Source organism: Aquarana catesbeiana, linkage group LG11, assembly GCF_042186555.1.
Source record: "Aquarana catesbeiana isolate 2022-GZ linkage group LG11, ASM4218655v1, whole genome shotgun sequence".
Lineage (NCBI taxonomy): Eukaryota > Metazoa > Chordata > Amphibia > Anura > Ranidae > Aquarana > Aquarana catesbeiana.
This window is the reverse complement of record NC_133334.1, coordinates 139666369-139694246: the sequence shown is the minus strand read 5'-3', so window position 1 is coordinate 139694246 and position 27878 is coordinate 139666369. Positions and strand designations below refer to the sequence as shown.

General features: G+C 46.3%; 1 protein-coding gene and 1 long non-coding RNA gene across 2 annotated transcripts in view; one reads left to right on the top strand and one right to left on the bottom strand.

Moving 5' to 3' along the window:
• ADCY7 (adenylate cyclase 7) overlaps positions 1-27878 on the top strand; it is a 393360-nt gene that overhangs the window by 29279 nt on the left and 336203 nt on the right. The gene's annotated exons all lie outside the window — the stretch shown is intronic.
• The window catches only part of LOC141112311 (uncharacterized), an 81984-nt gene continuing 75244 nt past the window's right edge, over positions 21139-27878 (bottom strand). Inside the window, exon 3 of the long non-coding RNA XR_012236566.1 lies at positions 21139-22165. This is a non-coding gene — a long non-coding RNA (uncharacterized lncRNA). The remainder of the gene's footprint in view (positions 22166-27878) is intronic.

The following is a 27878-nucleotide window of genomic DNA, read 5'->3' as shown; positions in this document are numbered from 1 at the left end:
AGTGTTATGTGTGGCGGAAAACTAACCCTGCACATCACTCTGAACACCCCATCCCCACTGTGAAGCATGGTGGCAGCATCATGTTGTGGGGATGCTTTTCTTCAGCAGGGACAGGGAAGCTGGTCATAGTTGATGCAAAGATGGATGGAGCCAAATACAGGGCAATCTTAGAAGAAAACCTGTTAGAGTCTGCAAAAGACTTAAGACTGGGGTGGAGGTTTGCCTTCCAGCATGACAATGACCCTAAACATACAGCCAGAGCTACAATGGAATGGTTTAGATCAAAGCATATGTGTTAGTTCAGTCAAAGTCCAGACCTAAATGCAATTGAGAATCTGTGGCAAGACTTGAAAATTGCTGTTCACAGACACTCTCCATCCAATCTGACAGAGCTTGAGCAATTTTGCAAAGAAGAATGGGCAAAAATTTCACTCCCTAGATGTGCAAAGCTGGTAGAGACATACCTAAAAAGACTTGCAGCTGTAAGGCCCCATACACACTATTAGATTTTCTGCAAATTTTTGTCTTCAGATTTACCAAAACCATGTAGTGCAAGGGCTTGTCTGATGGCATACAAATTGAAACTCAAGGTTTGACCTCATATATTATATGGTTTTGGTAAATCCTGAAGACAAAAATCTGCAGAAAATCTAAAAGTGTTGTCAGGTCACCTGAGTCCAGGTGACAGATGCACTCCGTTGGGGTCAGAAATGCACTGCTGAGATAGTGGACCCTAAGGCTGACTGCTGCGGATGGAACTCGGGGTGGTTCAGGAAGGCAGGTCCCCTGGAGCACCAACACGGATCTCACAGGGAGTTAGTGCATAGATTCCCCAGGGCACGGAGTCTAAGAGCCAGCAGATGTTCACCAGAGCCTCTAGTGGTGAGGATGGACTGGGCTGCAACTGGCTCCAGGTCGCGGCCCCCAGGGTCTCCCAGCTCATGCTCACGGTAGGCTACAGGAGGATGGAGAAGAAAAAGCAGCCCAGGACAGCAAGGAATAGTAAGGAGGTAGCCAAATGTCGGGGCGACTAGCAGACAAGGATAACAGAGAACACGCCAAAGGTCAGGGTCACAAGCAGACAGGGATAGTCGAGAACACGCCAAGATCGGTAACAGAGACAAACTTAGAGCACACGGCAAACAGGAAGCCAAACACACAATATTGCACGGCAAGGCAGGCTTGGAGAATATGGTGTTAAATGGTGGTTCCTGTTGAGGCTAGGGTGGAGCCACACTGAGGGAAAATTACTTAAGCATGGAGGTGTGAGAGTACAAGCCTCAAGGCTGATACACAGACCAGGTAAGAGACAGACAGGTCATGAAAGTATTACTGCAAGGTCATGACAAGTGTGTATGGGGTCTAATTGCATCAAAAGGTGGTTCTACAAAGTATTGTCTCAGGGAGGCTGAATACAAATGCACGCCACAATTTTCAGATATTTGATTGTAAAAAATATTGAAAACCATTTTATCATTTTCCTTACCCATCACAATTATGTGCCACCTTGTGTTGGTCTACCACATAAAATCCCAATAAAATACATTTACATTCTTGGTTGTATCATGACAAAATGTGGAAAATTTCAAGGAGTATGAATACTTTTTCAAAGCACTGTATGCTATGTGTGTGTGTATATATTAGAGCTGTATGATTAATAGATAAAATATTGCAATCTCGATTCAACCCCCTCACGATCTTAATCCAGCATTTCTACGATTCATGTAAGTGCAGAGCTGTTCTCTGCTCAGAGCTGTCAAAGACAAAAAAAAAAAAATCCGACAAAGTTTATCACAACATTGCTCAGCATTGAGAGATAAAGATAAATATTGTACAGTATCTCACAAAAGTGAGTACACCCCTCAGTACTCACCCCTGAGTTCACCAGAGCTTTACAGGTTGCCACTGGAGTCCTCTTCCACTCCTCCATGATGACATCACAGAGCTGGTGGATGTTAGAGACATTGCGCTCCTCCACCTTCCGTTTGAGGATGCCCCACAGATGCTCAATAGGGTTTAGGTCTGGAGACATGCTTGACCAGTCCATCACCTTTACCCTCAGCTTCTTTAGCAAGGCAGTGGTCATCTTGGAGGTGTGTTTGGGGTCGTTATTATGTTGGAATACTGCCCTGCGGCCCAGTCTCCAAAGGGAGAGGATCATGCTCTGCTTCAGTATGTCATAGTACATGTTGGCATTCGTGGTTCCCTCAATGAACTGTAGCTCCCCAGTGCCGGCAGCACTCATGCAGCCCCAGACCATGACACTCCCACCACCATGCTTGACTGTCGACAAGACACCCTTGCCTCACCTGGTTGCCCCGACACACGCTTGACACCGTCTGAACCAAATAAGTTTATTGTGGTCCCATCAGATTGGACCACAGGACATGGTTCCAGTAATCCATGTCCTTAGTCTGCTTGTCTTCAGCAAACTGCAGGCTTTCTTGTGCATCATCTTTAGAAGAGGCTTTCTTCTGGGATGACAGCCATGCAGACCAATTTGATGCAGTGTGTGGCGTATGGTCTGAGCACTGACAGGCTGACCCCGCCCCCCCACCTTTTCAACCTCTGCAGCAATGCTGGCAGCACTCGTACGTCTATTTCTCAAAGACAATCTCAACTTCTTTGGTCAACCATGGTGAGGCCTGTTCTGAGTGGAACCTGTCCTGTTAAACCGCTGTATGGTCTTGGCCACCATGCTGCAGCTCAGTTTCAGGTTCTTCGAAATCTTCTTATAGCCTAGGCCATCTTTATGTAGAGCAACAATTTATTTTTTTTTCAGATCCTCAGAGTTGTTTGCCATGAGGTGCCATTTTGAACTTCCAGTGACCAGTATGAGAGAGTGTGAGAGCGATTAACACCAAATTTAACACACCTGCTCCCTATTCACACCTGGGGCCTTGTAACACTAACGAGTCACATGACACTGAGGAGGGAAAATGGCTAATCGGGCCCAATTTGCACATTTTCACTTAGGGGTGTACTCACTTTTGTTGCCAGCGGTTTAGACATTAATGGCTGTGTGTTGAGTTATTTTGAGGGGACAGCAAATTTACACTGTTATACAAGCTGTACACTCACTACTTTACGTTGTAGCAAAGTGTAATTTCTTCAGTGTTGTCACATGAAAAGATATAATAAAATATTTATGTAGTGCTTCCCCCGAAGGAGCCGCTTAAGTATGTTTAGTTCTGTACTCTGCCTCTCAACCCTAAGAACAGTCTCAGCCCCTCTGGCACACCTGGCAATAGCGTGAGTGCAAGGACCAATGAGAAACACAAATGTTTTGATAAAACACAGAAATTGTCTTTACTGCAATATTTCTGTGGAAAAGAGTAACAAACAGTAATCATATATATTCAAGTAATGCAATTGGACAGCAATAACTGAGATTAAGAGCAGTATAGCTCAATGCCATATTCAGGCTGTTTCAGTGGATTCAAAACCTGAGAATAACGCCAAGAGCAAAGGCAAACACTTCAATAACAATAAATCACAATATGGCAATCTGTACCAGATTGGTTGCCTTTACTCAGGTCGGCTCTGAGTCCAGGCAGGAGGAGAGCAGAGGAACGACCCTCTTTGTGTCAGGCCTCTCTCTTCCATCCCCTGACACCACAGGCCCAACTTTAACCACTTCAATACCAGGCACTTAGACACCTTCCCGCCCAGGCCAATTTTCAGCTTTCAGCGCTGTCGCAATTTGAATGACAATTGCGCAGTCATACAACACTGTACCCAAACAATTTTTTTATCATTTTGTTCTCACAAATAGAGCTTTCTTTTGCTGGTATTTGATCACCTCTGCAGTTTTTATTTTTTGCGCAACAAATAAAAAAAGAACAAAAATTTTGAAAAAAAACAAGTTTTTTTCTTTGTTTCTGTTAAAATTTTTTGGAAATAAGTATGTTTTCTTCTTCAGTGACGGGCACTGATATGGCTGCACTGACGGGCACTGATACGGCGGCACTGATGGGCGCCGATGAGGTGGCACTGATGATGGGCACTGATAGGTTGCACTGATAGGCACTGATAGGTGGCACTGGTATGCGGCACTGATGGGCACTTATAGGTGGCACCGATGGGCACTCATAGGCGGCACTGATGGGCATCTGTAGGTGGCATTGATGTGTACTTATGGGTGGCACTGATGGGTACTTATTGGTGGCACTGATAGGTGGCATGGATGGGCACTGATAGGTGGGCACTGATGGGAACGGATGGGCACTGACAGGTGGCACCGATGGACACTGATGGGTGGCACTGATGACACTGATTGGCACTGGTGCCCCTAAGGGTGGCATTGCTGGGCATCAGTGCTATATAATGGTGCCAATCAGTGCCCATTTGTGGGCACTGATTGGCACAGATTGGGCACTGACTGAGCACATGTGGATGGCCATGGGGTACATACCTGGCCATCCACATGTTGCCCCCTTCCCTGGTGGTCCTAGTGGCGATCCCTGGTGGTCCAGTGTGGTGATCTGAGGGGGGCTGCGCTGATAAACAATCAGCGCAGACCCCCCCTGTCAGGAGAGCCGCTGATCGGCTCTCCTCTACCCGCGTCTGTGAGACGCGAGTGAGGAAAAGCCGATCAACGGCTCTTCCTATTGACATCATGATCAGCTGTGATTGGACACGGCTGATCACGTGGTAAAGAGCCTCCGCCGGAGGCTCTTTACCAAGATCGGTGTAGTGGTGTGTCAGACTGACACACCGATCGCCGCGATGCACGCCCCCGCGGACGTCATATGGCGCCCAGTCAGGATAACTGAACCACCGCCCGGCCATCATCTGCTATGGGCCGGGCAGGAAGTGGTTAAACACTTTATTCAACTCAACATGTAATGGCTTAACTTCCTAGATAAACTGACCCCCACACACCCGTTGCATATACAGAGCCCTGAATATGTGTGTGTGGGTCCATATGGCACTAGTAGCTTCAGTCCTTTTGAAGAAAAGATAAGACTTTGTTTTCAGCTAGCCAATTTCATTGATGCACTTAAACTTCTGAATAGCAGGGCCAAACAACACAACTGGCATGGATTATCAAGTGAGGAAGGCAAGATCTTTATCAGCAAGGTGAAAGGACAATGGTGTCTGTATGCAGTGTATCTGGGAATGGATGACCTTATCAGTTAGCCCTGTGGCACTACAAGTGTCAGCAAGATGACTAACAGCAATGATATCTGTATACAGTGTCCATTTAACTTCTTCTGTGGTGCAGTGCCACTGTTTCCTGCAAATGGGCAAAAGCCCCCTCACCCAATCCTGCGGTCAAGGCCCAAACCAATGTTCTGGAACAAGCAGGCTCTCCTGGTGACCGGACTGGTCACCTCACACTGGAACGCTTCACCGCCGTCGGTGCAGGTGCGCTTGGACATGCACCTGGGGTCTCCCTCTCTCAGGCTGGATGTCTCAACTGGTGGCGAAGGCCTAAATCAAACAGTGAAATCACCTAGGAAGCAGTAGCTCTCCGTTAGGTCTGATCTCTTCCTCTGCCTCGTGCTGTCTGAAAAACCCTCAGCAAAGCAAGATGCAGTCTTTAGTTCCTCTTCCGCAGAGCATGCTAGCTCTTGCAGTTCCATACAATTCAATCTGAATGTGGAACTTGAGCCCTGGAACTACAATTGCCTTTATGCTTTGCTCCCTGGTGGTAATCACTCTGCTGACAGGATGTGATGACACAGAGTCTTAGCTGGCACTAGAGGGAAACAGTCTCACTGTAACAGTGTTACAGAGTGTCTTCTGATACTGCAGGTAAGATAGCAAGCTCCCTGCTACATCTACAAAAATGTGAGGGTGTACTCACTTTTGTTAGATACTGTATCATTTGGTTCTTTTAGATCAAAGGGATGAACTTCACTCTGTAAATGATGTCAGTTTAACCACTTAAAGACTAAACCTTTTTCTGACTATATATATATATATATATATATATATATGTATATATATATATTTTTAGCAGAGACCCTAGAGAATAAAATGGTCGATGCAATATTTTTTGTCACACTGTATTTGCGCAGCGGTCTTTTGAAAGCAATTTTTGGGGAAAAAATATACTTCAATGAATTATAATAATAATAATAAAAATAAACTAAACAGTGAAGTTAGCCTAATTTTTTTGTATAATGTCAAAGATGATGTTATGCAGAGAATCGTGATTTTAATTCTAAGGAAAAAAAATAGTGATTCTCATTTTATCTAGAATCATGCAGCTCTAGTATAGTGTGTGTGTGTGTGTGTGTGTGTGTGTGTGTGTATATATATATATATATCACTTCAACTTTAAATACTTGAGTGCTTTGACAACGTTTCAGGGACTCAAACTGGCCACAGCTGTGGTTGCTATTTGCCCCACTTTTTACAATGGATGTTACCAGCTTGATTCATTTTGGCAACATCCTTTAAATCGGTGATGTATTTGTTTCTAATTGCCTTACGTAAGTAATGTTCATGCATATTGTCTTTTTTTCCATCACTTTGTTTGACTAGCAGCAAACATGGTATTTGCCTTGCAAACACAAAAGAATAAAGAGAAAAGGAACAACTATTCACCTGTGATTTGAGGAAGAATACACTGTCATATCAGCATGAGACATTAAACAATGACAACATATCAGGGAGAACAATACATCTGTCTTTATTGTGTAAATGTTTGCCCATCAGGTTTTGAGTGTGGTGCTAAATTATTGTGGTGATGGAGCTGTTGGCAGTGATGGTAGACCTAAGATACCCAGGTCATGAGCTGCAAGCTCCAGGTCAAAGCACTTCTTATTATCTATCAATTAACTCCAAGGCTTTGTTTACTCCGGATGCGTTGTCTTTCATTTTCCTACATTTCCATGTACATTATACATTATTTAAAATGGGGTTTGTTCACACCAGCCAACTACTGTAATGCTGCAGTGTGTTGGCAAATAGGCCTTCATGTTGCACAGACAACCAGTTTGCCATTCAAGTGGATTAGAGATTAGCACACGTGCCCATGTCTGAATCCTGTCCTGGAGGCTACCTGCATGGAGTTTGCATGTTCTTCCTGTGCTAGCCTGGGTTTCATCAAACTACATGCTGATAGGTTGAGTGGCTCGTCTCAATTAGCCCTAGTTTGTGTGCATATGAGGTTAGGGACCTTAGATTCTAACTCCGTTTAAGGGCATATATATGCAGGCAGAAATTCTGTTCACAATTTTAAAACATCTGACCTTGAAGCTGCTTGGGCCCTTCTGCAATGTTAAAGGATAACTGTACTTCTTTAAATGATCCAGCACCCTCTCAAGAAGGTTAAAAGTAAAAAAAAAATCATAATTTAAAAGTGTATGGCCAGCTTAAAAATTGCTTGTCCACGCTAATGGCAGGTCCACCTTGTGTGCCCCATGGGGCTACACAGCTACTCCTCGAAACTCTCTCAGCCAGTCCTAAAGTCTTCTGCACCAAATTCTATAGAGGGGCTGTCTATTATGTGACCTAGGTTATCCTTTACTAGTGTGTTGGAGTAGAGTTCTAGAGGATTTAACACCTGCCTTCCTTTTTGATGAGAAAAGGGAGGAACTGGTGTTCATCAAACACATTTTGCAACTGTTGGAAAACCTCTGTATGTGCTCATGAGCACCGCTTATTGTTAAAAATGAGGTGCTACACCCCCACCCCCCAGCCAGATCCACCTATACTTTACCTCCCCAGTGCTCCCCAGCCACTCTATTAGCGCCCCCCATGAAATACCTGATGCTCCCAGGTTTGGAGGGGCATGTGGCCTTCATGCAGTGCCCAGGGCTAGCGGCCAATCAACATGTCCAAACACTGTCACATGAGGAGAAGACACGTCCTCAACCCTGTGTAAGCTCCAACACCTTGTGACCCAGAACATATATGTTGTTAGGACAGCAGAGGGATAGATCAGTTAGAGCAGAGAGGTTAAATAGAGGGGGGCAGAGGGTTGGCTTGAAAAGAAACAGTCATTGTGCTCTGTGTTGGCAAAATGACATAGAGATCCAAAGGATAGACTTTTTTTTTTTTCATTGCTTCACATTACTATATTCCAAATATAGCCAAATATACAGAAGGTTTTTTAAATCCTTTGCATGTGAAATAAGAGTAGGCTTTTATAACTGGTAGAACGATGGTAATTCCTGAATTATTAATAATATAAAAATAATGTTAATTTCTTATAGATGCCAATAAATAGGAATATACTGAACAGCCCAAAGTTGTGAAAGTTGTTGGCTCTGGTCTGTAGACTTTGCAGACAGTTTGTCTTGACATTGTGTAAAGCTGGGTGTGCAGAGGAAGTTCTGCAAAATGGAGAAGATGAAACTGATAGCGTTTCCCTGGCGGGTCCTAACGGGACCTTAGTGTCATTTTGATGTGCTCATTGTGATGAGAAGATTTATGGGGACAGCAGTGCAAGAATGATTCAAAATAGAAAAGGACTAGGATTCTAGACAGAACCTGCCTTTTATGTAAGTCATAATTATTATTTAATATGGGAACAGAGACACTCAGCTTTTGGCACAGGTATGTCACTTTTTCATTTACCATTTCTATGTGTCAGCGATTCATAAGCTCTAGAACATTCAGGATGTGAACTATCAACTATATCTGTGTTTTACATGTTTTAATAATAGAGCCGTTTAATATGTACCAATTGTTGGTGTGATCCACTGGGTGAGGAGGGGCAGAGGCTCTCTTGGTAGGTGCCAAAGAGCCAATGCAATGCTTGTAGCACTGGTACTTAGTTGCACCTGCTAAGGTAGCCTAACCACCAACTCTAAAAACTGTACTGAAACTGAGGAATGACATTACCGAGGGGTTGCCATTGATGTTGCACTATACAGCCTGATTTTGAAGTTTTAACCTGGTTGTGAAAGATAATGCACACAAACTGCAATTTTTCAAATCTTGGAAAGGCGACAGGATTCAGCAGTACCGTTTTGTGCAAAGCGAGAGATAACAGTGTTGAACCTTAGCGATGTGTGATTTGCAATGTCAATCCTAGAACTCCATTGTGTGTGGCTAGTGGGAGTAGCATTGCTTCTTTTTGTGCTTTGGAGGCATTATAGTAAAGGGAGCATTTTACACTACCAACAACAATCTGACATGAAATTCCCTCTAAAGTGTTTGTCATCAATGATTTATTTACACCAGGCTTACCACATTTTGCTATGTTGTGTCTAAGCGTAGTAGTGCTTAGTCTTAGCTTTGACTGTGGGGTAAATTTACTAACACTTATTGCATGTGATTGATTTGGTTTTTGGCAATATCACGTGATAAGAGTCAATTATTGAAAGTCAAATATTAAGTGTCACAAATTTGGTAAATACAAAAAAAAATTGAGATATATCATTAAAGTGGAATAAAAGCCTAACTATTGTTATTAAAGATGGCCCCCCCCCCCCCACCCTTACCCTGCTTAACCACTTCTGGACCGCCGCACGCCGATATACGTCCTAAATCGTTATTATGGCAGCAGCTAGCTGCCATAACCCCGGGATCCTCTTTTTCGTCCGGTTTCCAATAATAGTGTCCTCTGCGGTGGATTCGCCGCAAGATCACTTTTTTTCGGCAGCGGGAGAGGGCCCCCCCTCCCGCCGCGCTCCGGTGCCCTCCGTCACCTACCAGAGCTGTCGGGAGCGGCGGAGGCGATCGCATGTTGTTCCATGCTGGGTATGGAGACGAGTGAGGGGAAGATGGCCCCCACTCGTCTCCATACCATTGCAGGGCAGAAGTGACGTCACTTCCGCCCATAGCTCTTAAAGGGCCATTTATTTTTTTTTAAATGAAAACTTTTTTTTATTTTATTGCATTTAAGTGTACATATGAGATCTGAGGTCTTTTTGACCCCTGATCTCATATTTAAGAGGTCCTGTCATGCTTTTTTTCTATTACAAGGGATGTTCACATTCCTTGTAATAGGAATAAAAGTGATACATTTGTTTATTTTTAAAGCACAGTGTAAAAATAAAAAATGGTAAAATAAATAAGAAAAAAATGTTTAAACGCACCCTGTCCCGCTGAGCTCACGTGCAGAAGCGAACGCATACGTGAGTAGCGCCGGCATATGAAAACGGTGTTCAAACCACACATGCAAGGTATTGCCGCGATCGGTAGAGCAAGAGCAATAATTCTAGCCCTAGACCCCCTCTGCAACTCAAATCATGCAACCTGTAGAATTTTTTAAACGTCGCCTATGGAGATTTTTAAGGGTAAAAGTTTGTCGCCATTCTGCGGGCGCAATTTTGATGCATGACATGTTGTGTATCAATTTACTCAACGTAACCTTTCTTTCACAATATAAAAAAAAAAATGGGCTAACTTTACCGTCTTATTTTTTTAATTAAAAAAAAGTGTAAGACCGCTGCGCAAATACTGTGTGACAGAAAGTATTGCAACGACCGCCATTTTATTCTCTAGGGTGTTAGAAAAAAAAAGTATAATGTTTGGGGGTTCTAAGTAATTTTCTAGCAAAAAAAACTGTTAACTTGTAAACAACAAATCTCAAAAAGAGGTTAACCTGAAAAAAAAGATGTGTGTAGGCAGGTCCGGTTTACCCTCCCTCCTGTAGATGGAGGTGTATTGCTGACCATTGTACAGAGGGAATGGTAGATTAGATAAAACCTTGTTCCTAAAGGCTCTGTAAGTGTTACCAGGGGAACAGTGGTTTGATTTGATTGACACTGCAACACTGGATTACCTCAGCATCCATTTTAGTGAAGGCAATGCTAAAAAATAACACTGCCCCACTAGGATAGGGACAGGATCCATGCTGGATAGGGACAGTGTATTTGGCTCTAGGGAGAGGTTCCTGACAAGGAGAGACAGTATGGGGACACCACTGCTATGGGACTTTGGTGTTGTAACAAAGATCTTGCAATTGGTCTCCCAAGTGCCACATATATTGCTATTCTGCCTCTACTCAGATGTTCCTCCGGTAAGGTAAGCCTTATTAACCACTTGAAGTTTGTTTACAAGTAAATATCTATATTATTTTATAGAAAATTACTTAGAAACCCCAAACATATATATATTTTTTTTTAGCAGAGGACCTAGAGAATAAAATGGTGGTTGTTGCAATTTTTTTTATGCAAATGCATAAATGCGAATGCAAAAAAACACAATATATAGCCCAATTTTTTGGTAACCTATAAAAGGTAGTGTTATGCTGAGTAAACAGATACCTAACATGTCACGCTTTAAAATTGTGCATGCTCATGGAATGGCGACAAAGTATGATACTTAAAATTTTCCATTGGTGACGCTTTAAACATTTTTACAGGTTACTAGTTTAGCGTTACAAAGGATGTCCAAAGCTAGAATTATTGCTCTCGCTATAACGTTTGTGGCAATACCTCTGTCAGGTCACCTTGAGGCTAGGTGACAGATGCACACCGTTGGGATCAGGAGTGCACCGCAAGGTAGTGGACCCTATGGCTGACTGCTGCGGATGGGAGTCAGGGTGGTAAGGAAGGCAGGGCCGCTGGAACACCAGCACGGATCCCACCGGGGTTAGAGCATAAGATTCCCTGGGGCGCGGAGTCTAAGAGCCAGCAGGTGTTCACCAAAGCCTCTAGTGGTGAGGATGGACTGGGCTGCAACTGGCTCCAGGTCGCGACCCCCAGGGTCCCCCAGCTCACACCCACAGTAGGCAACAGGAGGCTAGGGATAGTAAGGGAATAAGCCAAGGTCAGGGCCACAAGCAGACAAGGACAACAGAGTTCATGCCAAGGTTCAGGGTCACAGGCAAACAGGGATAGTCGGGGACACGCCAAAAGGTCAGGGTCACGAGCAGACAGGAATAGTCGAGAACAGGCCAAAGTCGGTAACTGGAATCAGACGTAGGAAACACAGCAAGTACACACAAAAGCTAACACACAATGGTTGATCAGCCCTGCTGGCTTGCAGTGCACAGGTTAATATAGGGTTCCCTGATAGGAGCTGGGGTGGAGCCATGCTTAGAGGAGAGGTTAGAAAACCAGCCAGGTGTGAGTGGCTGGCCTCTTAGTCTGAACACATGAGGAGAAGGTAAGCTGACAGAGAAAGATTACTGCATAACCATGACAACCTCATGTGTGGTGTGAACTCTGAACTACGTATGTGTTTGCCAAACACAAGGGGACAGGGACGCTTTAATTTTTTTCATTGAAAAATGTTTATTTTTACACTGTCCCTTTTTACTTTTTTTTTTTTTTTTGATCTTTTATTGCTGTCACCTATTCTCTATTGCTGTAAACGCCCCTTGTGACAGCAATAGGCTGTGACAGGTACTCTATAAGACCCCAGATCTCTCTTCTGCCCTTAAAAGTATGCAATAAAAAAAACAAAACAAAAAATCTTTGAAGAAAAAAATGGCTCTGTTTACATCTGCCCTAACCGGATCACTTTTAAATAGGTAGGAAGTTGCCGGCTGAAAATGTTAATAACAAGTTTATGGCTGACAGCTGCGGTATATATACGTGATTGTGCGGCAAGTAATTAAAGGGGTTGTAAAGTTAGAGGTTTTTTTTTATCTTAATGCATTCTATGCATTAAGATAAAAAGCCTTCTGTGTGCAGCAGCCCCCCTAATACTTACTGCAGCCCCATCACAGTGATGTCCATGAATGTCTCAGCCATCCGGGACTCTCCCTCCTGATTGGCTGAGACATAGCGTCAGTACCACTGGCTCCCACTGCTGTCAATAAAAGTCAGTTAGCCAATTAGGAGAGAGAGGGGGCGCAGCTCCGTTTCTGAATGGTCACAGGGAGCTGTGGCTCAGCTCAGGTGCCCGCATAGCAAGCTGCTTGCTGTGGGGGCACTCAACAGGAGGGAGGGGCCAGGAGAACAGAAGAGACACCCAAGAAGAGGAGGATCGGGGCTGCTCTGTGCAAATCAACTGCAAAAGAGCAGGACGCGGCTCTTTACAGAGATCGGGGTCGCGCCACGTCCTAGCAACAGGGCGCGGCCACGATCGCCTCGCTGCACGTCCCCGCGAGAGCGGCCATTCTGGGACGTCGTCATATGCGGTTGTCCCAGAACGAGAGCCGCACCGCCCCGCCGTCATTTGACGGTGGGCAGGCGGCAACCAGTTAAGGTGACCACTTAAGGCTCCATTCACACTAAAGCGTTTTTTGATGCATTTTGCAGAAATGCATGGGAATTTTTTAACATGGGTTCCTATGGAACATGTTCACATCAATGCATTTTTGTACCTCTGCGTTTTTGGAAAGGGTCAGGGACTTTTTTTCATGCAAAATGCAGCGTTTTGCATGTAATAGAATTCAATGGACCAGCATCAAAAACGCAAGTACATCGTTTTTACAGCGTTTTTGCGGCTTTTTTTTTACGTGTTTTGGGCATTTTTTGTTTTTTTTTTAGACTGTAAAAAAAAATCTGTAAAAAAACAAACAAACGCAAAACGCTGCTCAAAAACACGGCAAGCACCGCAAAAAACACTGCAGAAACGCTCAAAAGCAACATGCATAGGTGTGAATCGAGCCTTAGTGCTGGAACTGTTCCAATGTGCCACTAACATTGCTGAGAGCTGCTGCATCTGTGTTGCCTGTGTTTTTGAGACTCTGATATTAAATTGATTTGAGACTTTTAAGCAAATCCCTTGCAGCAGTTCTCCATGTGCTATTTCTTATTAACCAAATAACTGTGCCACTTTCCTTGGTCTCTGTGTGCCTTTCCTCCATTTTGGGTACCAACCAACTGCATAGTTGTCAATATGCAACAAAAAAATATGTGGGACACTTTTTTGGCTGTAGGCGGAGCTGTACAATAATTAGGGAGCGGGGCATTCGTTTGTAGGCGTGGCTTAGCAAAAAATTCATAAGCGCGGCGCGCGAAGCATGGCCGTGGCTTGCGTGAAAAGTGGGCGTGGCTTGCGTGAAAAGTGGGCGTGGCTTGCGTGAAAAGTGGGCGTGGCTTGCGTGAAAGTGGTCGTGGCTTGCGTGAAAGTGGGCGTGGCTTAAATGGGCGTGGCTCAAGAGGGTGTGGTTAGAGTCTGAGATGAATGAGGGATGGAGAGGGAAAGGGGGAGAAGGAAAGGGGGAGAGGGAAATGACGGGACAGCAGCCCCAGATCCTACACAATAGAAATATGTGTATTCTAGAAAGTTTAACAATCAGCAGATAAAGATACTCCACATGCCTGGTGTTAACGCTTCAATCATCCCGGCACCATGGTTGTTATGGTGTCAGGATGATTGAAGCGCATTATTTCTACTATTACATTGTAATATAAAATTAAATCATTCAACTCACCATAATGCCGAATCAGTGGGATCCCTGAGCGTGTCACCTGCCACGTCGCCTGCCACCAGCAGAGTCTGTCCTTGCATCAGGTGCCCCCGCCAGAGTCTGTCCTTGCATCAGGTGCCCCCGCCAGAGTCTGTCCTTGCATCAGGTGCCCCCGCCAGAGTCTGTCCTTGCATCAGGTGCCCCCGCCAGAGTCTGTCCTTGCATCAGGTGCCCCCGCCAGAGTCTGTCCTTGCATCAGGTGCCCCCGCCAGAGTCTGTCCTTGCATCAGGTGCCCCCGCCAGAGTCTGTCCTTGCATCAGGTGCCCCCGCCAGAGTCTGTCCTTGCATCAGGTGCCCCCGCCAGAGTCTGTATAGACCCCCTCCAACAGTGCAGACCCCCTCCATCAGTGCAGACCCCCTCCATCAGTGCAGACCCCCCCTCTATTATTGCAGACCCCCCTCTATTAGTGCAGCCCCCCTCAGTGCAGCCCCCCCTCTGTTAGTGCAGCCCCCCCTCTATTAGTGCAGACCCCCCCTCTATTATTGCAGACCCCCCCTCTATTAGTGCAGCCCCCCTCAGTGCAGCCCCCCCTCTATTAGTGCAGCCCCCCCTCTGTTAGTGCAGCCCCCCCTCGGTGCAGACCCCCCCTCAGTGCAGCCACCCTCTATTAGTGTGGAGCCCCCCTCAGTGGAGCCCCCCCCTCAGTGCAGCCCCCCCTCAGTTAGTGCAGCCCCCCTCAATGCAGGAGCGGCCGGTGTTCTGCCGAGAAAGTTCCCCTCGGCAATGGAGGACCCCCTGTACTGCGCAGGCGCAGCGCTTGCGCAGTACGGGGCTGGGGAACTTTCAGCAAGTGACGGCGACGGCACCGTGTCTTCTGCTCGCTTCAGTGGAGAGGGGAGGGGCCGTGCAGCTAAAGAAGCCGCTTCATTGGCTGCACGGATCGAGCCCCCTTCCCCTCTCCACTCAACACTAGAGGAAGATAGAGCGGCGGCGCCGGCCGCCATTTTGCTGGAGCCCGCTGCTCCAAAAAAACAAAAAACCAACATTCCCGATTTTCCTTATGGAAAATCCCGATTCGGGACAGCCTCCAATCGGGACGAGGGTCCCAAAATCGGGATTGTCCCGGGAAAATCGGGACTGTTGGCAACTATGCAACTGGCCTCACCCACATGTGTGCACTCACCTATTTTAAATCTGGTCCGGGCCCATGATCCCATAGCTCTGGCTTCCCTGTGGTGGCTGCTGTGAGGGGGCAATAACAGCCATCAAAGCTTATGGGTGAAGTTACAGCTCCCAGAATTCACAGCCATTGAGTGCCTACATCCACTTATTCTGCATGAACCTGGAAAAAGCACGTTTATTTTCACAGTGTTCTTGTTAGTTTGCAATGTGGAGCTAACCTTTCAAACATGAGAGATGCGCAAATCTACTCTGTATAGCCACACCTATCTCTGACTAGCATGCAAATTTTCACATGCAGCTGACACAATATCAGAGGCATGTATTTTGCTGAAGTACAAAGGTATTCTGTTATGCAAACCGTGAACATAAAGTATGTATGCCTGATATTTGTTGCTTATGAAGGTGATTAACGAACCAATCACCATAATGTGAATTAAAAGCTTTGCTCCTTTATTATTTCACCTGTAATTGTTATTAACATCGATCAAATTGAACTAAAGAGTCCTAGTCAATATTTATTTTGCAACCATAATTGGCTCAATCAACTGATATATATATATATTTTTTTTTTTTTTACTGCAGTGATAATTTAAATGTCATGACTGGTCCACTGTTCACTTCTCCTTAAGATTGATTAATCTAAAATAATCACACGGACAACAAAATTATTTTTCGACTGCGTTGATACTTTTATTACATAGGTATCGGCCACAGCTTGCCAACTGTAAATTAACCATCAAACCAGTAAACATATATAGCCAACACCAGATCCCTTTTGCAGCACTGAGTGGCGAATCTCAACTTTCCTTACTTATTAGGAGCCAATTCAGCCCCCAGCAGGTTAGGCTCAGGGGGCTTACTAAGGGCTTCCTGCTCCCCATTCAACTGACTCCATCAGCCACCTGCCACCTCAGTCCACAAAAGGGATAACTGTCACCATCAGGAGACTGATGATTACCTTATCAACTCCATGACCGCCACAAAGACAGAGCCCATTCAATCCGGTCCTGCAGTAATAAATTGAACATGTCAAGGCCCACGTCATTTAGATGGACCCAATCCGCACAAAAATAATGCCTACCCTCCAAATCCACATGACGAGCGACCAGGCCATTCCTTGAGGTGGTAAACTGGGAAATAGCCCTATTCACTTTAATACGCACCTTGTCAAGGGCTCTGAAGTCCCTGGCATGATGCCAGAAAAAATGGGGGAGGATCTCCGACCAGATCAGAAGAACATGTGGATATTCATCCAAAAAGGCAGTCAAGTCGTGACACATCGCCCAAAGAAGTGCTCGGAAGGAAAAAAACCCAAGGTCATTACACTAGCAAAACATCTGGAGGTCCCTACAGCATCACACGATTGTGAAGAAGGGGTGGGACCTCGTCCCAAAGCATACCCCGGACCCCCAGTCACACCAATTTGACTTGGGTTGCCGGGAAACCTAGTTGTAAACCACTTTTTTTGAAGTTCCGCTCTACGAGCTACCCAGAAAAGAAGGAATGGCCCACGATTCAGACCACGGTTTGGCGCTGACCTAAAAAGAAACAAAACAAATACAATATAGCAACGTAATAATTCAATAGATGGAACCCAGAAGGCAGCAGTCAAAAACCCCGACACCTCCTGATCGTACCGAGTTGCCCTCCGAACTGGTCATATTTCCATTCTGTGAGGCCTCACATATGTGCGATAGTGAGAAGACTCCCACCGGCCGATCCTCTGAACCGCCTTCCTGGACATGCCCGATCTGACAGCCTCTGTGTCAGCCCCAATGCTGAAGGAGTGTGTTCCATAGTCGGACGCCGACAGACCCAATTCAGATAAACAACGTTGCAGGATGGGCGTGAACTGGAAACGTGAGAGGAACACTCCATCCTCATGCAAAAGAAGGGGCCCCGAACAGTAGGTCGAAACGCTAAAAAGGATGTCAAACAAGTAATGGGACATGTCACACAACCGGGCAGAATAAAGGAATAGACCCCCCCCCCGGTAAAGCTGATCACCTTGCAACGTGGCAAGTGACAATGTGCATCTGGTGGCAGGCGACAGTGGCAAGTGACAATCCACATCTGGTGGCAGGCGACGGTGGCAAGTAACAAGCTGCATCTGGTGGCAGGCTATGGTGGCAAGTGACACGCCCAGGGCTTCCACTGATTCTGCAATATAGTGAGTTGAACCACTTCATTATATATTACAATGTAACAATAGAAATAATGCGCTTCAATCACCCTGGCACCATATCAACCATGGTGCCGTGATGATTGAAGCACCAACACCAGCCATTGCCCATGAAAAATTGCTTGCCAGACACGTGGTAATCTTTTGCAGACCTAGCAACACCCCTGCCTGGGAGAGACCTTGTTGATGCAGTATCTTGTTGCTGTGCTCAGTTTTACCATGGTGTATGAACTGTGACATGAAACTGTCTTCCAAAACCTCACCTTAGTAGCAGAGTTACAGTTAATGACTGTGTTTCAAACTAAAAATGAAACTGATCACTAGAACCTGCTTGGCATAATTGGTTAAACATACATACTCAAATCCTAAAAAATCCCTGAATTTGTGCAAGTATAAGAATTGATGCTGTAAATTGATACAAAAATAAACAATAGTGGTACAGCATTCTACTGTGTACATCAGAGGAAGGGGGCTGCATACTGCATCATGGCTTTACCGTATAATAACATTTCTGTCACTTAGCCTAGTACAGCAGGGCAAAAAGAAGGAAGGGGAAAGGTACAGTAGGGGATGCCAGGGTCACCAGTGGAAGCGGAATGGGTCCCAATAATTGCTGTCCCTGCACAATTTGTACACTTCAATTTAAACTGGTACCACAGGAGAGCGACCGTTACCCCTACTCTTCCAGCTTTTGGTTCTAGATGCAACAATGCAGAGTGTGTAACCTGTCTTCTCTGGCTTTTAAGACCCCAGTCTTGTGTGGCCATAAGGATTGATCTTCTTTGTGTGCTACCATGGCCAGCCTGTCAATTTGCAGCATAGGAGTTGGCTCATTAGGGCAGGGAATATAAGCCTAAACATGACTCCAGTTACATAGTTAGTTAGGTTGGAAAAGTCCATCAAGTTCAACCAATAGAAAAAAAAAAATAGAAAACCTCCATATGCACCGTCCTATACTCGAAACTGATACCAAAAAACCCCAATAAAACAAAATTTGTTCCAAAGGGGGACAAATTCCTTCCCGATCCCCCAGGAGGAAATTTGATATTCACTGGATCAAATGCCTTTTTAACCACTTGCTTACTGGGCACTTAAACCCCCCTCCTGTCCAGACCAATTTTCAGTTTTCAGCGCTGATGCACTTTGAATGACAATTGCGCTGTCATGCTACACTGTACTCAAATGACATTTTTATCATTTTTTTCCCCACACATAGAGCTTTCTTTTGGTGGTATTTGACCTCTGCGGTTTTTATTTTTTGTTAAAAAAATTTAAAGACTGAATTTTTTTAAGAAATTTTTTTTTTTTTTTTTTTTGTATTTTGTTTATAAAAGTTTGCAAACAGGTAATTTTTCTCTTTCATTGATGTATGCTGATGAGGCAGCACTGATGGGCACCAATGGGTGGCAGTGATGGGCACTGATGGGTGGCAATAATGGCCACAGATCGGTTACACTGATAGGCAGCACTGCTAGGTGGCACTGATTGGCACCACTGGGGGGCATTGATAGGTGGCACTGGCAAGTGGCAATGGCAGGTAGCACTGGCAGGGGGTACTGGTGGGCATGAGGCATAATTGCCTCTTCCTTTTCGGGACTGTAGACCCTTGCAGATAAGCCGGTAATCTGCTTTTTTTTCTCCTCACGCTGTCAGTGTGAGGAGAACAAAAAAGATTACTGAGCTTTTGTTTACATTATGTGATCAGCTGTCATTGGCTGACAGCTGATCACGTGGTAAGGGGCCGGGATCTGTGATCACCCGAGGCTCATTGACCTGTAGGGCATGCACAGGGAGTGTGCAAAGGGGAGGCCGTCATATGACGGCCTCCCAGAAATTCAGGTCCGCTCTGTGGCCGTCATTCGGCTATAGCGCGGACGCCAAGTTTTTAAAGCAATCTAGTGAGCTGGACAGAACCAGCTCTTGAGGGAGTCTATTCCATATTTTCACAGCTCTTACTGTAAGGCTACTTTCAGACTGGGGCGCTGGGGGCGTCTGCGGTAAAGCGCCTCTATTTTTAGCGGTGCTTTACCGTAGTTTTTTCGGCCATTAGCGCGATGCTTTTAACCCCCACTAACGGCCGAAAAAGGTTTAAATGTGCCCGCAACGCGCCAGGGCACTTCGGCGGCACTGCCCAGCGCCTCAAAGATGCAGCTTGCAGGAATTTTTTGGCGTCCTGCCAGCGCACCGCTCCAGTGTGAAAGCTCTCAGGCTTTCACACTGGAGTGACAGGAGAGGCTCCTTGCAGGTGCTATTTTTAGCGCTATAGTGCCTGTAAAGCGCTTCAGTGTGAAAACAGCCTTAAGAAACCTTTCCCTATGTGGAGATTCTCTTTTCCTCTGGGAATAAAGAGTGCTCATTGTCCTCTGTAATGACCTGAAAGTGAGAAACTCATTGTGTTTATCTGTGTTTGTCAATAAACTGCACTTCACACTGCTTGTAATAAGTCTTCATCTGCCATTCTCTGGCATAGAGAAGTCAGTTAATCAGCACTGTCCTTTGGATGTCTGGCTGACCAATTCAAAAAAAAAAAAAGAAAAATCTCCAATTGGGTCCGGTGTTCTGTCGAAATGGCCAACACCTCAATATCTCCAACTACGTCACTTCCGGTAACTCTCCAGCAGCAGATTTCGACGAGTTGGCTCAAATGCCCATGCGTGCACGTGCACCTGACAGAATAACAGAAACACGCGGCAGCTGTTGGTGAACTTGAGAAAATTTCAAAAAAGGTTAGTGACGTACCTTGCGTACTGCGGCGATTTGTAGATCTGAGGAAAACTCATTAAGTTCTCCAACAGCTTCCTGGGGTTTGTTATTCTGTCGGGTGCACACGTGCGCATGGTCAATAGGGCCAACTCATAGAAATTTTCTGCTGGAGAGTCACCGGAAGTGATGTAGTTGGATATTTGGACGAGTTGGCTATTTCGACAGAACACCGGGTCACATCTATGCGTTTTACATGTGGTTTAGGAAATCTATATAACCGAGAACCACGCGATCAAAAAAATTGATCACTCGGTTCTTGATCTTTAGTGCACAGAGAGCCGGTGACTGCCAGTCACCGGCTCTCTGTTCTGCCCCTCAAGTACTTACTGGAGCATCGGGCTGTGGAGGAGGCAGGTGCTGAAAGCCAGATAAAGCTGCTGGTCCAGGCATCTGGGTGGATCCTGACGTTAAAGTCGGTATCTCTCCAGAGCCTGGACCAGCTGAGTGACCACATTGGACTTTAGCCTGCAGTTTTCTGGTTATGGGTCACAGGAGTTCAGAAGGAAGTGCACTCTTGTGACCCACAGGAAAAGTAGGGCCAAAATAATTTTGTCCGTACTGTACTTCTCCTTTTAAATTGTGCCTGTTCACATATGAGTGCTCAGGTCCCTGTAACTCAGCGCCTGGCACTCAAAAGGGTACATGGGGTACTTTTGAAGAATGAGGTGTTTTTAGCCCTATAGACTTCAATAGGAGTGCTTGAAAAATGCCTGAAAAATGCACAGAAGAAAATGCAAAATCACCTGTAAACACTTATGCTCAGGTGTGAATGCATCCAAGTTGATCCATGGCATGTACATCTACAGTATGTCTCTCTCTTTGTAGGCTTCTTGACAATAAGAAATCTTTCTTTACAAAAAGAAAATGTACAATGTAAAAACTGTGCTTCTGATATCACAAGAAGCTCTGATTTATCTTTATACACATCTACTGTTTTTGACACCAAACATGTAATTTGTCTGAAAAATAAATGAGGTGTCTGCTACTGGCATTCTTTATGATTGTTACTTTTTATTGCATGCACGTGTCCATTTTATAATTAGGCGTAAATTCCCTGATTATCTGTTATTGCATAATTCAGATTGCACAAATCGAGAAATAAATGTAACCAAATAAACACATTGAGGCCGATTCCATTACCTAATGTGCCAGTGTTGAGCAATTCAAATGTACAGAGCAACGTTCCCAGATTTGGGATGATAAATACAAGTCTATTATGAAAACTTAAAAGTGCGTAATTGCATATAAAAATGTTAGTAGATATCTTCTGTTACTTCCTTTACAGTGGCTAGTGTTGGGAGGACATCAATCTTGAAATATGTATTTTTTTCAAAAACTCCTTCAGAGCTTGTTTACCTGTGCGTTGTTGTGTATTGCTGATCTGTCAGATGGCTCAGAGGTAATACAGAATGTCGTTTCCTGAATGTTGGTGTTAACCAGTGAAAGCCCCCAGCATCCCGTGCAATACACTTGGTTGCAAGGCTGTTGCGGCAGGGTCCCATTCACTTGAATGAGCCACATTTGGTGGCGGTTCCGTCTGCCAAGCGTGACCTGCTGTATAATTTTATGCCACACGGGGTTTAAAACCGCAGCTCGACTGTCTATTTTTACTGCCCCCAACCACCTGTGTTTAGTGAGGCCTTAAAGTACATCTGTCGGGAGAGAAATCTGGTGACTGCCATTGTTGTCCTCATTCTGGAAATGCCGGTTGCCTGGCTGTTATGCTTACTGGTTTCAGAATTGGTAGCCGCCTTGTTTCTTTTGTGTCAGGTTTCCTTTAATTCACAAATCATCAGTTTACAGGCTCTTCTCTTTAGTAAGCTGCCAGTAGACAGAAGTGGATTAGTTTTGGCTCTTCAGGGAGATATGTTTGTTTTTCACACAATAAAACTTCACTGCAGTTACAAGTCCATAGACTGTTCTTCAGGTTTGATTAGGAGGTTTTCATAATCTAAATGTACTCAGGACAAAATGTAAAGAAATAATTACAAAGATATTAACTGTGTATTTGATGTCAGAAATGGATACAAGTATCCTCTCTGCTATACCTATGGAAACATCTCATAGCCCTGTCAAACATTTCCCTGCACTTTTATTGTTATTGCAGATTGAATTTGTCTAGACATTAGCAGTCTGAAACCAAACTGATAATGTTTTTGAAGTCTGAGGCCTGGTTCACACTGGTGCGACATGAAAGTCGTGCAACTGTCGATCCGATTTTGTCCTGCAATTTCGGTCTGACAACAATCCGACTTCCATACAACCGGTATGGATTTTGAGGGGAACCCCACACCATAATTAACCCCCCCCAAAATCTATACCAGACCCTTATCAGAGCATGCAGCCTGGCGGGTCAGGAAAGAGGAGGGGGAGACGAGTGAGCATCCCCCCCCCCCTGAACCATACCAGGCAACATGCCCTCAACATGGGGGGGTGCTTCGGGCAGGGGGGCTCTAGCCCCCCACTCCACAGCACCTTATCCCTATGTTGATGGGGACAAGGGTCTCTTCCCCACAACCCTGGGCTGTGGTTGTCTGTGGGAAGGGGGTTTATCAGAATCTAGAAGCCCCCTTTAAGAAAGGGGCCTCCAGATCCCGGCCCCCCCATGTGAATGAGTACATAGTACCCCTACCTATCACCCCCTAAAAGCAGTGTAGTGTAAGAAAAACAGGAGGCAGTTTTTGAGAAGTCCTGTATTAAAAATTGTATCCTCCTTGGTAGCTCCAACGTCAATCATGATGGCCGTCACTGCTGCCGACCCGATAAAAAACCCCCCAAAGAACACTCTTGCCCCGATGAAGACTCCTGGCGTTCTGTGGATCCTGTGTCTGACAGTTCTTATATTACTATGGGATGTGGCTAAGTGCTGATGTCCCCCGAAGACCCCACCCCAATGTAACATCATGGACTCATCATGCCCGGGTGATGACGTCCCAAAGGGGAGGGGTCTCTGGGTGACGGCAGTGTATAGCCACACCCATATGATGTCACATGGGGCGGGGTCTCTGGGTGATAGCGCATAGTCACACCCCATAAAAGAACTGTCAGACACCAGAGCCAACAGAACGGCGGGAGTCTGTCGGGGCAAGAGCCTTTTTTTATTTTTATTTTTTTTATGGGGACGACAATGGCCATTGTGATTTTCTTTTGGGTGAATTGGTAGGGGTACTCTTTCCCCAATACTCATTCACATAGGGGGGGCCTGGATCTGGGGGCCCCCTTTTCTAAAGGAGGCTTCCAGATTCAGATAAGCCCCCTGCCTGCAGACCTCCACAACCACAGCCAAGGGTTGTGGGGAAGAGACCCTTGTCTCCATCAACATTGGGAACAAGGTGCTTTGAGGTGCACCCCCCATGTTGAGGGCATGTGGCCTGGTATGGTTCGGGGGGGTGCTCGTCCCCACCCCTTTCCTGATCTGCCTGGCTGCATGGTCGGATAAGGGTCTGGTATGTATTTGGGGGGGTACCACATGCTGTGTGTGTGTGTGTGTGTGTGTGTTTTTTTTTTTTTTTTTCCCGTGGGGTTACCCGCAAAATCCATCCAGACCCGAAGGGCCTGGTATGGATATTGGGGGGGACCCTACACCATTTTTATTTTTTCAATAAATTTTGCATTGCTAACATTGCCACTGAGCACATGTCGCATGTCACAAGTCGGATCAGTTAAGATCCTAATTCGAGTTGGATGCTACTTCCATTAAATTTAATGGGTTGAAATCTGACCCAAGTCGGACCAAAGTTGTGCAAGAACACTTTCAAATGTTGGACCGACACAAGTCGGACCAGTTAAGACAGCTCTCATAGGGAACCATTGATTTTTACATGTCATGCTCCTTGTGCTCTCAAAGTCAGAGCGATTGTCGCCCCTGTGTGAACCGGGCCTAAGGGCTCATTCACCCAGCACATCAGCAAGAATCAGTGCACAGGTGCAGCCAGTATAAATCAATGGAAGGTGCCAAGGCTGTTTGCGTGTAACCACTGAAATATGCTGTTGCATGTAAAGAGCTGTGGTGTCTGACATCCTGTCATTGATTTGTGCAGACTGCTGACCCTGGACGTGGCCCATGCTACATGTACATTACATACTTCATCACAGACTGTTTTCTTTGATGTTCTTTAAGATGCATTTGTAAGGATATTTAAAGTATATCTATGGCCAAAATTTAACATTGTTATATTAATCACTACATTGTATTTTCGTTATTTTTTTAGCCTACTCCTATTAATTTTGAATGATCTTGAAGTTTGTAAACTTTCTACACATTTACTACCTTAAATTCTGCTACGTTCTGTCACATAGGCACTTCTGTCCACAGAAGTGCTGAGAGGAAGAGTGTCAGGAGGCGGAGTCAGTACAGGAATCACTGCCTGCAGACACAGGGCACCATGGGATATGTAGTCCTTAGAAACTGAAAATATACTGTAGAGGAGAAGCTGTAGGGAGCACTGACAATATGAAGAGATTTTTCATGTAAGCTTATATTGGATTGTCAAATCTATCTATTGATTGTATTGCTATTACAATGCTTATGTTATAGAAGGAAAGTGCATGCTGTGATCACAGAACTCCTTTAATTTCTATAATGTCCTTGACTCTTATGCCGCGTACACACGGTCGGACTTTTCACCTGCAAAAGTCCGGCGGACGCCGCCGGACCAAGTCCGGCGGACAATCCGACCGTGTGTGGTCTCCATCGGACTTCCGACGGACCGTTTCGGGTGGAAATCCGACGTACTTTAGATTTGAAGCCTGCTTCAAATCTTTACGTCGTACCTCCGCCGGACTCAGTTCCTGACGGAAAGCCCGTTCGTCTGTATGCTAGTCCGAAGGACCAGATACGACGGAGGAGCAGGTTACTGCATCTCGCGCTCGCTGCAATAGGAAAAACTAATTTTCCCATTGTGGCGAGCGCGAGGGGCATCCCAGGCCCTTAGGTCTGGTATGGAACTTTAAGGAGAACCCCCTACGCCGAAAAACCGGCGTGGGGGTCCCCCAAAATCCACACCAGACCCCGATCCGAGCACGCAGCCCGGCCGGTCAGGAAAGGGGGTGGGGACGAGCGAGCGCCCCCCCCTCCTGAACCGTACCAGGCCGCATGCCCTCAACATGGGGGGGTGCTTTGGGGGAGGGGGCGCCTTGCGGTGCCCCCCCCCACCACAAAGCACCTTGTCCCCATGTTGATGAGGACAAGGGCCTCTTCCCGACAACCCTGGCCGTTGGTTGTCGGGGTCTGCGGGCGGGGGGCTTATCGGAATCCGGGAGCCCCCTATAATAAGAGGGCCCCCAGATCCCGGCCCCCCCACCCTATGTGAATGAGTATGGGGTACATGGTACCCCTACCCATTCACCTAGGTAAAAAGTGTCAATAATAAAACACAACACAGGTTTTTAAAATAATTTATTAAACAGCTCCGGGGGGGGGGTCTTCTTCCGTCTTCGGGGGTCCCTCTGGTTCATCTTCTCCCGGCGTCCGGTTGGTTCTTCTCCGCTCTCCGGCCTCTTCTCCCGGTGTCCCAGGTCTTCGGCCGGCCCCTCCGCTGTCTTCAGGTAGCTCTATTGCCAGCGGAGGTCCGGACTTCTTGGCTTCTTGTGTTCTCTTCTCTTCTCTTCCCCCAGATGTTGACACGACGCTCTCTCCGGCTGGACTGGTCTCTGAGGGCTGCGTTGTGACTTATATAGGCGGAGACCCCGCCCCCATATGATGTCACAGTCCCTGGGCATGCTGGGACTGTGACGTTTTTGGGGGCGTGGTCGACCACACCCCCTAAAACGTCACAGTCCCAGCATGCCCAGGGACTGTGACATCATATGGGGGCGGGGTCTCCGCCTATATAAGTCACAACGCAGCCCTCAGAGACCAGTCCAGCCGGAGAGAGCGTCGTGTCAACATCTGGGGGAAGAGAAGAGAAGAGAACACAAGAAGCCAAGAAGCCAAGAAGTCCGGACCTCCGCTGGCAATAGAGCTACCTGAAGACAGCGGAGGGGCCGGCCGAAGACCTGGGACACCGGGAGAAGAGGCCGGAGAGCGGAGAAGAACCAACCGGACGCCGGGAGAAGATGAACCAGAGGGACCCCCGAAGACGGAAGAAGACCCCCCCCCCCCCCGGAGCTGTTTAATAAATTATTTTAAAAACCTGTGTTGTGTTTTATTATTGACACTTTTTACCTAGGTGAATGGGTAGGGGTACCATGTACCCCATACTCATTCACATAGGGTGGGGGAGCCGGGATCTGGGGGCCCTCTTATTATAGGGGGCTCCCGGATTCCGATAAGCCCCCCGCCCGCAGACCCCGACAACCAACGGCCAGGGTTGTCGGGAAGAGGCCCTTGTCCTCATCAACATGGGGACAAGGTGCTTTGTGGTGGGGGGGGCACCGCAAGGCGGTCCGCCGGACTTTCAGAATGAACGGACTTTCCCACACACGGACAAGTCCGTTCATTTTGAACGTGACTTGGGTACGACGGGACTAGAAAAGGAATTCAATCTCGCCGCTTTTTTTGGCGAGGTGCCCCCCCCCACCACAAAGCACCTCGCCAAAAAAAGCGGCGAGATTGAATTCCTTTTCTAGTCCCGTCGTACCCAAGTCACGTTCAAAATGAACGGACTTGTCCGTGTGTGGGAAAGTCCGTTCATTCTGAAAGTCCGGCGGAAGTCCGTCGGGAAGACCGGATTCCGGAAAGTCCGGCCGTGTGTAGGCAAGTCCGGCCGTTCAGAAAGTCCGGCGGTAGTCCGCCGGAAGTCTGGCGGCAAGTACGTCGGACCTAGCTTTCTAGAAAGTCCGACCGTGTGTATGCGGCATTAGTGATTCATAAGATAGAGTTTAGAAACATTGTACATTTGGAAATGGTTGTGCTCTTTCTGCTTAGTTTTTAAAGTGGTTCTAAAGGCTCATGTTTTTTTAGAAGGTAAAATACCTTCAGTGTGCAGCAGCCCCCCCTAATATTTACCTGAGCCCCGGGACTCTTCCTCCCCATTGACTGAGACAGCAGCGGGAGCCATTGGCTGTCAATCACAGCCAAGGAGGAAAGAGAGAGGGTGGGGCCGAGTCACGGTGTGTGTGTGTGTGAATAGACACTCAAAGCAGTGGTTTTGGAGCAAGCCTGCTTGGGTGCCCCCAGAGCAAACATTTTGCTCTGGGGGCACTTAGCAGGCGGAAGGGCCAGGAGCACTGGTGGGGGACCCGAGAAGAGGTGGATTGGGGCCGCTCTGTGCAAAACTGCTGCATAGAGCAGGTAAGTATGACATGTTTGTTTTTTGTTTTGTAAGGTCACATGTATTTTGATTCTTTCTGTTTTAGGTCCCTGTTCAGCACAGTGTGTGTGTTTTTTCTTAAAATTATAATGCTAAATAACTTCTTTGCCGAGCTCTGCTGTCCTGTAATGTGACCTCCCTCTGTTTCTCTTTCCGGGTAAGTGAGTACAGTGGGAAGGGCTGAGATTTCCCTTTGATAATGCAAGCTAGCAGAGGGAGGCCATGTGTCTGCACAGCAGGGCTCTGCAAAAAGGGTATTCAGCATTATAATTTTAGGAAAA